Genomic DNA, 16,331 nt, shown 5'->3' with positions numbered 1-16,331 from the left:
GACCGGAAACCATGGCGTTAGTATTGGATGATTCCGCCATTGGAGGCGCTGTAGAGCTGGGGCAGCGCGGTCGAGATCTGGGATGCGGGTGGCCGTAAGTTGGAACTGCTCAGGCGGCGATTTGGGGATCTGAGTTTGCTTCTCAGACGGAGGTCGCAGGTTACCGTTTGGTGGGGCAGCTGGGTCAGCCTTACTCGTGTTTTTGTGATAGAGACCGATGCGATGCCATCGGCTCTTTTGGGGGATCGTTTGACTTTGACTGTCGGCACAGAGTTGATTGGAAATGCTTCTTCATTAATAAAAGGAGGGTTTTTTACAAAGAAGAGTCCATGGTGGAGGAGGGTTTTTTGGTACCGATGGTCAGGAACAGAGCAAGAGGATGAAGAGGCAAACTATTCGGCGCGGTTAGATAAATTGTCAGATCGTATAGGGAAGCTGAGAAAGCCAGGCGTCATGATAAAAGATGCTGCAACGGTTCTGCTCTGCCACGACATGACCCGACGAAGGAAAAGCGGAATGATTTTGGAATTGTCATTTCCAAAACCAGGGGGGCATGTGTTATCACCAGAATTTGACCAGATCAGAGGTGGGCCGCGATCATGATGGACTTGAAGAATATACATGGAAGAAATGCGTGAACCGGCCTTGTACACGAAGTTTGGGCTAGTTTGCCCGTGTATCTGTAATATAGTAGGATACGTGTCGATTAGATAGAGTTTGGCCCGTGCCCGGCTGGGATTATTCCCACGTTAGAAAGTCTATGGACTATAAATATGTATCTAGGGTTTATGAAATAAACAACAATCACGTTCACCACAAACCAATCTAGGCGCATCGCCAACTCCCTTGTCTCGAGGGTTTCTTCCGGGTAAGCATCATGCTGCCTAGATCGCATCTTGCGATCTAGGCAGTACAAGTTTATTCGCTGTTCATGCTTTGCTCGTACTGAAGCCTTTTTGATGGCGAGCAACGTAGTTATCTTAGACGTATTAGGGTTAGCATTGCTCATCGTATCATATGCTATCGTCGTGCAACCCTGAGACGTCTAGCCGCCCTTACGCCTATCTTAGGTGTAAGGGAGGCACCCCGCTTGATCCTTATTCAGTAGATCCGATCCGTTATGATTGCTCCTTGTTTCTGCAAGGATTAGTTTAATATCTGCATAGTTAGGCCTTACAAACGGGTTGAAGGATCCAGTGGCGCGTAGGGTGTAGTTTGCTAGCCCTAGACAGGATGTTCCGAGGATCAACCTCGTGTTGGTTTTTAGGCCTTGTCTAGGGTCGGTTTACGATCACCGTGCGTGGCCGCCAGGCTCAATCACGAGTAGGATGTTCCGATTATGCGGTGAAAACCCTAAATCGTAGTAGGTCGTTTTAGCTTTATTTCGATCAAGCAGGACCACCATATATTCGTACACCTCGTGCGGATCATGGGTGGATCGGCTCTTTGAGCCGATTCACAGGATAACCTGAGAGCCGATCGAGGCTCGTATTTAATGTTTACGTGTATGCCATGCAGGAAACTAAGCGAGGCACATCCATCACCTTCCTGACTAGGTATAGGTCAGGTGGCACGCCCTTGCACCAGCATCGGACGTGTGTCCAGAACCTTTGCGGGCCATCGCTCGGAGGGACCAGGGCCAGCCGCAGCCCTAGGTTGTTCCCGGCTCTACTGTGTTGCCCGTCGCTGCTCGCCGGTGGGTTTCTGACCGCAACAACCGCATAGGGAATTCATTTGGAGGAGCGAGGCTAATTCTGCTTGGATTGCATCCTTTGATTGTTTCAATCCGAGCGAGTTGTTTACACTCTGCCATGGCCATGGTCTTCGGATCTGAATCATTGTGAAGGATGTTTGCAATCATACAAGAGAAATATTGTCAACATTTGTAGGCTTTGGTTATATGATTTTCCAGAATCGATATAGTTGGAGGAAATCTCAAGCACCCATGATGACTCTTTGATACGTCTCAAACGTATCTATAATTTCTTATGTTCCATGCTACTTTTATGATGATACTTACATGTTTTATACACATTATATGTCATTATTATGCATTTTCCGGCACAAACCTATTAACGAGATGCCGAAGAGCCAGTTGTTGTTTTCTGCTGTTTTTGGTTTCAGAAATCCTAGTAAGGAAATTTTCTCGGAATTGGACGAAATCAACGCCCAGGGTCCTATTTTTCCACGAAGCTTCCAGAACACCAGGGGAGAAACGAAGTGGGGCCACGAGGCGCCGACACAGCAGGGCCGCGCGGCCAGGGCTGGGGCCGCGGCGCCCTGGCGTGTGGGGCCCTCGTGAGGCCCCCTGACCTACCTCTTCGCCTACTTAAGCCTTCGTCGAGGATAGTTCCAGTACCGAGAGCCACGATACGGAAAACCTTCCAGAGACGCCGCCGCCGCCAATCCCATCTCGGGGGATTCAGGAGATCGCCTCCGGCACCCTGCCGGAGAGGGGAATCATCTCCCGGAGGACTCTACACCGCCATGGTCGCCTCCGGATTGATGTGTGAGTAGTTCACCCCTGGACTATGGGTCCATAGCAGTAGCTAGATGGTCGTCTTCTCCCCATTGTGGTATCATTGTCTGATCTTGTGAGCTGCCTAACATGATCAAGATCATCTATCTGTAAAGCTACATGTGCGTTTGTTGGGATCCGATGAATAATGAATACTATGCTATGTTGATTATCAATCTATTATCTATGTGTTGTTTATGATCTTGCATGCTTTCCGTTGCTAGTAGAGGCTCTAGCCAAGTCATTACTTGTAACTCCAAGAGGGGGTACTTATGCTCGATAGTGGGTTCATGCCTCCATTAAATCTGGGGGAGTGACAGCAACCTCTAAGGTTGTGGATGTGCTGTTGTCACTAGGGATAAAACATCAATTCTATATCTAAGGATGTATTTGTTGATTACATTACGCACCATACTTAATACAATTGTCTGTTGTTTGCAACTTAATACTGGAAGGGGTTCGGATGATAACCTGAAGGTGGACTTTTTAGGCATAGATGCATGCTGGATAGCGGTCTATGTACTTTGTCGTAATGCCCAATTAAATCTCACACTACTCATCATATCATGTATGTGCATTGTTATGCTCTCCTTATTTGTCAATTTCCCAACTGTAATTTGTTTACCCAATATGCTATTTCTTATGGGAGAGACACCTCTAGTGAACTGTGGACCCCGGTCCATTCTTTTACATCGAATACAATCTACTGCAATACTTGTTCTACTGTTTTCTGCAAACATCATCTCCCACACTATACATCTAATCCTTTGTTACAGCAAGCCGGTGAGATTGACAACCTCACTGTCACGTTGGGGCAAAGTAATTTGGTTGTGTTGTGCAGGTTCCACGTTGGCGCCGGAATCCCTGGTGTTGCGCCGCACTACACTCCGCCGCCATCAACCTTCAACGTGCTTCTTGGCTCCTACTGGTTCGATAAACCTTGGTTTCTTACTGAGGGAAACTTGCTGCTGTACGCATCACACCTTCCACTTGGGGTTCCCAATGGGCGTGTGCTTTACGCGTCAACTAGCTAATTTCTGGCACCGTTGCCGGGGAGATCAAGACACGCTGCAAGGGGAGTCTCCACCTCCAATCTCTTCACTTTGTTTTTGTCTTGCTTTACTTTTATTTACTATCTTGTTTGCTATATTAAAAACATAAAAAATTAGTTACTTGCATTTACTTTACTTATTTCATCATGTTTCCTCCTAAGTTCACTCTAAAAGACATACCGGTAGGACGAGGGTCTATCATTGGAAGAGATAATATAGAAGAATTTTTCACCCATATTAGTATGCATGAAGAGCTTGAAGATATACCCCTGGCAAAAACTGTCCCTACTTATGAAAATGCCTCTCTCTGTTTGGTACGCATGATAGAAACTAGATTTATTAGTCTCAACCCCCTGATACAACACATGTTTCTTACACTTTCTGATATGGAGAGGGGAGAAAAGAGAGATTTTGTTTTAAAAGTCCTTGTTCGAGAATTTGAAGATATAGCTAAAGAAGCTAGAAAAGTTTTTATTAAGCATAAGAGGCTTGGTATGTTTACCGATTTTAAAAGAACACTTGAAAAGATGGATATGGATAGAATAAGGTACACTAATAATGTTAATGATGGTGGGGAGATTAAAGTGCCGATACCTATTAAGCTCCTAGGAATGCATGAAGCACTAGAAAAGAATTTCGATTGGATTGTTCCTGAAAATCTGTTTGATGAGAATAGCAAGCCTAAAAGTAATGTAAAAGGAGCCTCTGAAACTTACATAGATAAGATACAATGCGTTGATGCTTCATCTCTTGATAATACTTGATATACACTTTCTGCGCCTAGCTGAAAGGCGTTAAAGAAAAGCGCTTATGGGAGACAACCGATCATTTTACTACAGTATTTTTGTTTTATATTTGAGTCTTGGAAGTTGTTACTACTGTATCAACCTCTCCTTATCTTAGTTTTATTGCATTGTTGTGCCAAGTAAAGTCTCTAATCGAAGGATGATACTAGATTTGGATTACTGCGCGGAAACAGATTTTCTTGCTGTCACGAATTTGGGTTGAATTCTCTGTAGGTAACTCAGAAAATTATATCAATTTACGTGCGTGATCCTCAGATATGTACGCAACTTTCATTAGTTTTAAGTTTTCTCATTTGAGCAAGTCTGGTGCCTCTAAAAAATACGTCTTTACGTACTGTTCTGTTTTGATAGATTCTGCCTTTTATTCCACATTGCCTGTTTTGCTATGTTAGATGGATTTCTTTGTTCCATTAACTATCAGTAGCTTTGTGCAATGTCCAGAAGTGTTAAGAATGATTGTGTCACCTCTGAACATGTGAAATTTTTGGTTATGCACTAACCCTCTAATGAGTTTGTTTCGAGTTTGGTGTGTAGGAAGTTTTCAAGGGTCAAGACAGGAGGATGATACAATATGATCAAGGAGAGTGAAAGCTCTAAGCTTGGGGATGCCCCGGTGTTTCACCCCTGCATATTTCAAGAAGACTCAAGCGTCAAAGCTTGGGGATGCCCAAGGCATCCCCTTCTTCATCGACAACATTATCAGGTTCCTCTAGTGAAACTATATTTTTATTCCATCACATCTTATGTACTTTACTTGGAGGGTCTGTTTGTTTGTGTTTTTGTTTTGTTTGAATAAAGTTGGATCCTAGCATTCATTGTGTGGGAGAGAGACACGCTCCGCTGTTGCATATGGACACATATGTCCTTAGATTTACTCATAATATTCATGGCGAAGGTTGAACTGCTTCGTTAAATTGTTATACGGTTGGAAACGGAAAATGCTATATGTGGTAATTGGTATAATATCTTGAATAATGTGATACTTGGCAATTTTTGTGCTCATGTTTAAGCTCTTGCATCATATACTTTGCACCCATTAATGAAGAAATACATAGATCTTGCTAAAATTTGGTTTGCATAATTGGTCTCTCTAAGGCCTAGATATTTTCTAGTAAGGGTCGAACAACAAGGAAGACGGTATAGAGTCTTCTAATGCTTTCAATATGTCTTTTATGTGAGTTTTGCTGTACCGGTTCATACTTGTGTTTGCTTTAAATAACCTTGCTGGCCTAAGCCTTGTATCGAGAGGGAATACTTCTCATGCATCCAAAATCCTTGAGCCAAACACTATGCCACTTGTGTCCACCATACCTACCTACCACATGGTATTTCTCCTCCTTTCCAAAGTAAATTGCTTGAGTGCTACCTTTAAAATTTCTATTCTTTATCTTTGCAATATATAGCTCATGGGACAAATAGCTTAAAAAACTATTGTGGTATTGAATATGTACTTATGCATCTTATCTCTTATAAGTTGCTTGTTGAGCGATAACCATGTTCCTGGGGACGCCATCAACTACACCTTTGTTGAATATCATGTGAGTTGCTATGCATGTTCGTCTTGTCTAAAGTAAGGGTGATTTATCATGATCAAATGGTTTGAGTATACATATTGTTAGAGAAGAACATTGGGCCGCTAACTAAAGCCATGATCCATGGTGGAAGTTTCAGTTTGGACAACAAACCTCAATCTCTTATGAGAATATTATTTGTTGTTGAATGCTTATGCATTAAAGAGGAGTCCACTATCTGTTGTCTATGTTGTCCCGGTATGGATGTCTAAGTTGAGAATAATCAAAAGCGAGAAATCCAATGCGAGCTTTCTCCTTAGACCTTTGTACAGGTGGCATAGAGGTACCCCATTGTGACACTTGGTTGAAACATATGCTATGCTATGATAATCCATGTAAATCCAAGCTAACTAGGACAAGGTGCGGGCACTATTGGTATACTATGCATGAGGCTTGCAACTTGTAGGATATAATTTACATAACTCGTATGCTTTATTACTACCGTTGACAAAATTGTTTCTTGTTTTCAAAATAAAAGCTCTAGCACAAATATAGCAATCCATGCTTCCCTCTGCGAAGGGCCTTTCTTCTACTTTTATTGTTGAGTCAGTTTACCCATTTCCTTCTATCTCAAAAAGCAAACACTTGTGTTAACTGTGCATTGATTCCTACATACTTACATATTGCACTTGTTATATTACTTTATGTTGACAATATTCATGAGATATACATGTTATAAGTTGAAAGCAACCGCTGAAACTTAATCTTCCTTTTTGTTGCTTCAATACCTTTACTATGAAACTATTGCTTTATGAGTTAACTCTTATGCAAGACTTATTGATGTTTGTCTTGAAAGTACTATTCATGAAAAGTCTTTGCTATATGATTTAGTTGTTTACTCATTACATTTACCATTGTTTCAAATCGTTGCATTCATTACATGTGCTTACAATAGTATTGATCAAGATTATGTTGGTAGCATTATCACTAAGAAATTATCTTTGTTATCGTTTACCTACTCGGGACGAGTAGGAACTAAGCTTGGGGATGCTTGATACGTCTCAAACGTATCTATAATTTCTTATGTTCCATGCTACTTTTATGATGATACTCACATGTTTTATACACATTATATGTCATTATTATGCATTTTCCGGCACTAACCTATTAACGAGATGCCGAAGAGCCGATTCTTTGTTTTTCTGTTTTTGGTTTCAGAAATCCTAGTAAGGAAATATTCTCGGAATTGGACGAAATCAACGCCCAGGGTCCTATTTTTCCACGAAGCTTCCAGAACACCGGGGGAGAAACGAAGTGGGGCCACGAGGTGCCGATACAGCAGGGCCGCGCGGCCAGGGCTGGGGCCGCGCCGCCCTGACGTGTGGGGCCCTCGTGAGGCCCCCTGACCTACCTCTTCGCCTACTTAAGCCTTCGTCGAGGATAGTTCCGCATGCGAGAGCCACGATACGGAAAACCTTCCGGAGACGCCGCCGCCGCCAATCCCATCTCGGGATTCAGAGATCGCCTCCGGCACCTGCCGGAGAGGGGAATCATCTCCCGGAGGACTCTACACCGCCATGGTCGCCTCCGGATTGATGTGTGAGTAGTTCACCCCTGGACTATGGGTCCATAGCAGTAGCTAGATGGTCGTCTTCTCCCCATTGTGCTATCATTGTCTGATCTTGTGAGCTGCCTAACATGATCAAGATCATCTATCTGTAAAGCTACATGTGCGTTTGTTGGGATCCGATGAATAATGAATACTATGCTATGTTGATTATCAATCTATTATCTATGTGTTGTTTATGATCTTGCATGCTCTCCGTTGCTAGTAGAGGCTCTGGCCAAGTCATTACTTGTAACTCCAAGAGGGGGTACTTATGCTCGATAGTGGGTTCATGCCTCCATTAAATGCAGGGAGTGACTGCAACCTCTAAGGTTGTGGATGTGCTGTTGCCACTAGGGATAAAACATCAATTCTATATCTAAGGATGTATTTGTTGATTACATTACGCACCATACTTAATGCAATTGTCTGTTGTTTGCAACTTAATACTGGAAGGGGTTCGGATGATAACCTGAAGGTGGACTTTTTAGGCATAGATGCATGCTGGATAGAGGTCTATGTACTTTGTCGTAATGCCCAATTAAATCTCACACTACTCATCATATCATGTATGTGCATTGTTATGCTCTCCTTATTTGTCAATTTCCCAACTGTAATTTGTTTACCCAATATGCTATTTCTTATGGGAGAGACACCTCTAGTGAACTGTGGACCCCGGTCCATTCTTTTACATCGAATACAATCTACTGCAATACTTGTTCTACTGTTTTCTGGAAACATCATCTCCCACACTATACATCTAATCCTTTGTTATAGCAAGCCGGTGAGATTGACAACCTCACTGTCACGTTGGGGCAAAGTAATTTGGTTGTGTTGTGCAGGTTCCACGTTGGCGCCGGAATCCCTGGTGTTGCGCCGCACTACACTCCGCCGCCATCAACCTTCAACGTGCTTCTTGGCTCCTACTGGTTCGATAAACCTTGGTTTCTTACTGAGGGAAACTTGCTGCTGTACGCATCACACCTTCCACTTGGGGTTCCCAACGGGCGTGTGCTTTACGCGTCAACACTCTTCATGATTTCCCAATACGCGTGAGTCTGGGTGTTCCGATGTCCCAGCTAGTGTGTGCAAGCTGAAGCTAGGTTGTGGAGGTTTCCCTTCCACTGGGTGTATACTACCCATAAGGTGTTAGTCAACGTTAGGTTGATATGTATTTACCGATTCAGAGGATTTCTCCTCGTTTTTACCTTGTTGCTTGTAGGAAGCTAGATCCTGGTTAGAAGCCATACTACTCCTCCTCTTTTCAGAGATACGGAGTTGAGTGGTTTTTATTGGTACCTCCACTCTTTCGGGCACATTTCTAGCCGGATTAAAGGATTATATATCACCTTTTAATCAGTAAATAAATCTGACAGGTTATTTGCAAAGTGTTGCAAATTTGTGAATCGTAGACGTATAGTCCAGATTCTTGAGTACGTGGATATGGAGAGGAACGTGGAGTTCTAAATGATTTCCTGGCATTCTATTTGGTACTTGAAATCTCCCCCTAATGCCTGGAAATATCCATCCTTCAATATTTGCAATCAACGTACGAGGCTATGAACAGATCCCTTATGAAGAGTTCAAGGTACTTAGTGATCGACGGAGATCTGTACCCCACATAGATCCCTTATTTGTGGGCCTATGATGTACGCTGCGGTGGTGAGATCGGTACGCGTGAAGCGATTCCAAACTTACGCAGATGGGAAATGCTCGGAGGATTTCCACGTATCAATTGCAGAGGGGAAGTTCTGCAGTATGCAGTTAGTTAGTCAAGGGTGTGTAAAGCCGCATGACTTCAACGTGAAGTTGGTAAAATTTCAACTCATTAACAAAGGTCGTATAAGAAGCCTGATTCTTTTGCTCGGATATTCAATCAACCTTTTGTGTATGTACATATGTGACAAAGCATTGAACTTTAATCTTCGAAAGCCATGCAATAATAATTGGAGGCACATGAAGAGAATTCTGCATCATTATCCATTTGAATTGATTATAATTCATATTTTAGTCCATACAATGGTTGGATGAGACCACAAATATCACCTCTAATGCATTCGATCGAGGTACTTAAGTGATCCGGCTTTGATCTTGAGGTATATGATAACCTCAAAATGAGCTACATAATATCCGGTGATTGATGAAACTTAGCTTCATGCAAATCATGACCAATGGAATTGATTTATGTGCAACATGTGCTACAGGATATATGTACGTGTAGTACAATGCAAACAATAGAGAGGGTACCTTTTCAAATACTTGTTCCTCATCCATCGGATTGATTCCCGTTGAAATCTATATATCGAATTGCAGAGATTCCGTCATGGAAATCTTTATCAAATATATAGAAGACAGTCAATCTTATTCATACCAGAGTGCTGATAAAATATATTATGAAATACAATATATATGTTCTGTTACAACAACAAAAATGGACATGAATAAATCATTCACTAGGAGATAATGGGACTAGTTAAAGTCTCCAAATATGTCGGTTGAGGCATACACAATGATCATGTTCTCCGTGTCCATAGGGTCCCGTGACCGCTAGAGAGTCATAACCAGACTATTAGTGTAGTCTGGATGAAGGTTGAAGTGAGCTTCAAACCTTTTTCCCTATGGTCTTTTGCATGCTAGGGATTGTTAATACAGAATAACCAGATATTGTTGGTGTGGCATTCCTCTGTCATATGCGTATAGAATTCACACTCGATCTGGATATATGTTGCCTTGTGATGTACATGACAACATACTTTTACTCTTCTGTCAGCGGCGTGGCTCCAGTCGGAGGTGAATCCTATGGGGTTTGGATTGCACGCACTATCCCATGAAACGCAAGAGTGATCTTGATGGTCATGTTCCATGTAGTGTAGTTGTGGCCATTGAGGGCAAATGCCTCAAATCCTTTTTCGGCCATCATTTATTTACATGGGTGAACCAGAGATTATTAATTTACAACTGGTAAATCAAAAACCATCATGATTATGTTGTAATGAACTTTGCAAAATTAATAAAGTTCAAGGCGTTGGCTTGAAATCATTAGTGTGAACCTCAAATTGTTGAGTATGACACTTTGTAGATAATCTCCAAAAGAAATTTTGGAGTCCGTCTCGTAGCACTAGAGAGTATAATCTGATAAAATCAGTAGATACTCGCAATTCTAGCACCTTATGTCATGATTTAATAAAAGTGTATGAGAGATTACTTTGTAAAGCAATCATAGTAGTGGAGATAATCTGCAATGCAGTAAATCCGCACACTACTTATAATCCCAAAACACCAATTTGAAGAAGTTACTTTGAATTTTGCATTTATCAATTCATGCTCATATTAAACCAAATGGCTCAATTAAGACGATGAATTGATTCTCATTTGCAAGAAATTGAAAATGTCAATTGCAAATTAATGGATGTAATTAATTTCAACATGTAGCAAACATGAATATATATATATATATTACATCACACGTACGTTCCGGGAATAATTTATACTCAACGGGAACATACTGTGACCACTGTGTTAGCCGCTTTTGCTAATTCATGTAAGTACATGCACGTTGATGCAAAAAGACCAAGGGGATAAGATTCCTATCCCTTACTGGATGGATGGTTACCAATCGATGGATTGGTTTGGCTAAGATCGCCACATCACATGCACGCGCGCGTATGTTTGCACAATTATCTTCATAGCATAACATGGCAATGTTATCGTCACTAATGTCTTGGTTCCACATTTAATGGAGTACGTGACACTAAAGTCACAACCAATGATAAATGCTATGAAGTTGCGAAGCATTTGGAAAAACTTCATCAAGGTAGTCACCACATGTGTAGACATCATAGTTTTGAACGAATATTATTCTGTTGCTATGATCCCATGCCATAGCTATTGTGCCTTCACTTTTGCTTAAAACATATGAAGATAATCACTACTAAGTAGTGTAGATCTCACTCTTATGGAGCTTTTGCAACCTTGTGTTCATTAAAACACATTGAAGGTAATCACCACACAAGGTGGCGTAGACCTCACAGTTGGGAAGGAAGTTAATCCTCTTTATAATGCAATCCATAAGTTGTGTGCAAAATTGAAGGGGTCATTATGTCTGAATGACACAATATAGACCTCAAGGTAACGGTGCATAATCTACGGTTAAGTAGTAGATGCCACTTATCAATTACCTTCTAATTCACAAGTATAAACTTGAGATAGTTATGCAGGTGTCATACACTTCGCTACCTGATATTTCCCAAATTTGCAAGCAAATTCCATATTCAATAAGAATAATGGAACCACTATATTGATTTGCAATAGTATTACTGATGTAATACATAAGTCATTTTACATGTGTAAAATGATCATGCAGTTCACCGAATCCCGACGGTGTACCCTGTATATTTGCTCGGAAGCCCAGGTTTAACATGCAAATAACAATAATCTTATTGTTGAAGTGCTGCTAAAAGACAAGATCTGACAAGCATATGGGCTGAGCAGAAAATGCAGGGATTTGTACGGATTAGTAAATAATCCAGGAGCTGATTTGCAAAATCATAAGGAGATAGGATTTTTCTTCCTCTTCTCCAGTGCTCCGTCCACCGAGGGGAATTTGGTAACCGCCGCCGGCGCCGGAAGAGGCTCTCCGCACCGTCGGTCTTTAGGGGGCCGCCTCGCTGCGGGGACGTCGTGGTCAACCCCTCCGCTCGTCTGAAGCCGCCGCCCCGCCATGCCTTTACAGCTGCACGCGGCCGCGCGGGGTGGCCGCCCGCTTCCGCGTCGGGGCCGAGGTCTGGCCGTGTCAGGAGCAGACGGGCCAAGAGCCACGGGCGCCACCGCGCTGCGGTTTGCCGTGCCCCCGAACCGCCGCCGGGTCAGGATGGAGGACGTCGCGGGCACAAACGCTTCCGCGTTGGGTGCGGAGCACACCTGCCGTCGTCTCTCCTTTGCGTCGGGGCGCCGCGAACAGCGCGGCACAAGTCCGTGGGCGCCGCGCGCCGCGCATGAGCACGCCAGTTTCCCGGACGCCTCCTGGCACGCGCACGCGTAGCCACGCAAAGGCAGGACAAGGCGCCACCACCGGAGTAGCGGTAACGGGCTGCCGACCGCGACGCGCGCCGTCGATCGTGAAGACCAAACGCTTCTCCGCTGCGCACGCGGGGTGGTCCTGGTCATGGGCGTCGCCGCCGCCCTGCGTGTGGTGCACGTGCCTTTGGCCGATGGTCTCCGCCGCGTCGGGGGTTGTGTAGAGATGGCCGCTGCAGGGGCTGCCGTTGACGGCCGCAGTCACGGGCGCCACAACGTCACGCATCGTTGAAAGGCGCCGTGGAGACGGGTGTTGCCGGGTGTGGTAACCGCTGCTTGCATCCTTGTAGAAGCGAATCTTGATCCAGGATTGTTCGGCTGTTCCCAATTGATGCACGCACATGTCCAAGCAACCAGAGAATTGATTAGCATATTTGTTTAACCAAAACAGGAACGACAAAGAGTGTATGCATTGTTCGGTTAATTCCTCCAATCTTCATTCGATTGAAGTTCATCGCATGTGGAGTCCATCGATTTGTAGACGCCCTATGGCTCTGTCGGAGAGAAAGATGCTGATAATCATAACTTATATACAAGGGGAAGGAACGCGAATATGGGTCATGATAGAGAATTACATGAGGGAGGATTACCCCTTTAATTAATCTATTAATTAAAGCCTATCTCCTTCCGTTTAAAGCAATTTCCGACTTGGCATCGCTTGTTGAGTTTCCGACTTGACTTGCTGATACTCAAGCAACTTCTAGACATATATAAACTGGTGGGGCTCCGTGTAAGGGAGCAGTATGGGACTAAACGGACTAAACGTGCCAGGTCTTAATTAGCGATTATGAGGCTATCACAAATTCACAATCGAGTATACTACGGCCCATCAGAGGTCCGGCCGAACCAGCCAAAGTCCCAGGCTATCCACGTACGCACCCAAATATCCTCTTCCATCGTTGCACGCACGCATCTCTGTCGCCAAGCTGATAGCGTCGTCTCTGGCCGCGCTCCACCATCCGTCGACGTCCCAGCCGCCTCTCGCGCCGCGCCCTGCTCCAGTTCTACTGCGTGTGACCCCGCGGCGAGCGACGCTGTTGCGCCGGGATGTGGCCTCGGCGAGCGACGCTGCTACCGGGATGTGGCCGCGGCGAGCGACGCTGCTGGCGGGATGTGGCCGCGGCCACCCGCGCCCTTGCGTACGCTCGATTCTCGACGACGTCGCCCGCGCCGGATGTGGCCGCGGCGCCCTGCGCATGCTCGCGGCGTCGGGATGTGGCCGCGGCCGCCCGCCGCGCCGCAGACGCTCGACGACGTGCCCACGCGCCGGGATGTGGCCGCGGCGCCCGCGGCGAGTTCCGTGCGCCCGTCGCCCTTCGCGCCCTCTGCAGACGCTTGACGACATCGCCCGCGCCGGGATGTGGCCGCGGCGCCCGCCCGCTGCGAGTGGTCGAGTTGAAACGGACACAGTGGAGAACGTGGAGGAGGAAAAGAAAAGAAGCAAACAAACCGGTACCACGGTGGCAATTTGCTGTAATATGGGATTTGGTGGGAAGGCAAAACCGTACAAAAAAAGCGTTGACGAAACTTTTTAGCAGAAATCTTAGCTCCTTTATTATTACTAGCAAAAATGTCCGTGCGTTGCAACGGGTTTAAAATGAATCAAACATTCTATGTTTGAGGTATACCTCGATATTTGTTGTATCATTGTTTTATAAACATGTTGGTTTTCACCGAAATTTTAATTCGCTTAGATGTCCCACTATAATAAAACATATTTTGCGAAAACACAAAGAGCAGAAAATTCATTGAACATATGAATTTTTCCGATTGAGAGGCATTGAAAAGGGGTGTTTTTTTTAAATCTCGGCCAACAACACCTTTTCGATCGGGGATGCATCACCCTGTCAATTTTCTTGGAAATCACCATGTCGCAACCTTGCAGGGGGTTTTATTTAAATCTTGCCGGACCACACCGATCTCAATCAATCAATCCAATTCTCTCATAAAATAATTTAATATGCACTCACAAATCTGTAGAACAATATGTTGTAGTTTATGTATATCAAAATATCATTTATTTCATTTTGGTTTTTGTTCGTACGAATCATCGAATTACTGACATGCGATGTCGTGAACGAAAAAAATATCCTAAGAGAAACAAACAACCATAGTGTACGTATTTTTGTTGGCGTAGAGCAAAGAGCCCTAACAAATTCGTTTAGGTCCAGAACGTGTTAAAAAAAATGATCTTTTGCATAAATGAATTAGATAGATAGACTAAAATGAAATACAGCATCGGGTGAGTGTGGTTTGGAGCCTTGGGGTGGAGCAAGCCGCGTTGGCCTCTTTTTCTTTGTTCCCTTTCTCCCATCTCCCAATACAGCGTTATCCTATGCTCCTCGATTCCTCCCGTCACTTAGGGTGCGTTTGTTAGCCTGCAGCCTACCAATTACAGCCCACGTTTCCTCCTGCCAGCCGTTCTCCCCATCCCATATGCAAATCTCTAGTCTCGGTCTGTCCTATGCTTCTCGATTCCTCCCGTCACTTAGGGTGCGTTTGTTAGCCTGCACAGCCCACCAATTACAGCCCACGTTTCCTCCTGCCAGCCGTCTCTCCCCATCCCATCCGCAAATCTCTAGTCTCGGTCGGTTACGCTCGGGCATCTTATTAAACCAATTAATGATGCTGCTGCTTTCTGTTTTCTGACCCAGCTTGCTGATATTTCTGGAAATTTCACATATATAAACCGGTGGGAGAGAGCATAACAAAACGAGGTGGGACTAAAATTTCAGGAAAATGCGTTTAGAGTTTCCTCGGTTTGGCCAAACAGAATTTTGTGCATCTTGCAGAGGCTTTTTCTCGGCGATTCCTATATGCCGACCAGGTCGGCACCTGCACCACGCCGCACACCTCCCGCGCGCGGTGTGGGCCGGCCCGGTTAGGTGACTTTTCACTGTTTTTTCTCCCTTTTTTTTCTTTTCTGTTTTCTGTTTTCTTTGTTTTCTTTTTCAGTGTTTCTTTTTTTTGTTCTCTTGTTTTATTTTTTGTTTAAAATAATTTTCGAAAACTTCCAAATTTTGAAAAATGTTCAAGTTTGAACAAATTTGAATGAATTTCGAAATTTGAAATTTTTTGAATCTTGAACAAATTTTGAAATTTGAACAATTTTTCATTTTGGAACGATTTTTAAATTTTGAACGAATTTCAAAGTTGGAACAAAAAAAGTTATCTTGAACGAATTTTCAAATTTGGATGAATTTTGAATAAATTTAAATTTTGAACGATTTTTGAAATTCGAACAAAATTTTAATTTCAAACAAATTTTTTTATTTTGGGAAATTTTCAAATTTTGAACGAAATTAAAATAGAACATTTTTGAAATATGTAGACAGAAAGTTTTGAACAAATTTTGAAAACATAAAAAGGCATGTAAAATGTTAGTTTTAAAAACAAAACTCTAAACAGAAAAAAAATAAGAAAACGAAAACGAAAAAAGAAAAAGAGGTTTACCTGCTGGGCCGCGGCCCAGTTAACAGCCGGGAAGGTGGAGGGTGTGCGGCAACTCTTTCCTGCCGATCAGGTCGGTGTATAGGAGCTGCCCTTTTTCTCAGCCGGACTCCTACTATTCTAATTAGACAGGCCAACGAAATTTCTTCCAAGCCCACTTCGGTTGTATAGTTTGGGCTTTTTTGTTGCACGATGGATGATGTTCCAGCAAAAGACGCAAACAAAGACTCGACGGAGGAAGGAACCATTCTCTCACTTAATGGTGGCAGCGCGCGTAATTTCATATGAATCATGTATTCCTCTCTGTCTGCT

The sequence above is a fragment of the Lolium perenne genome, chromosome 7, assembly GCF_019359855.2.
Source record: "Lolium perenne isolate Kyuss_39 chromosome 7, Kyuss_2.0, whole genome shotgun sequence".
Taxonomy (NCBI): domain Eukaryota; kingdom Viridiplantae; phylum Streptophyta; class Magnoliopsida; order Poales; family Poaceae; genus Lolium; species Lolium perenne.
Note: the sequence above shows the minus strand (reverse complement) of the source record.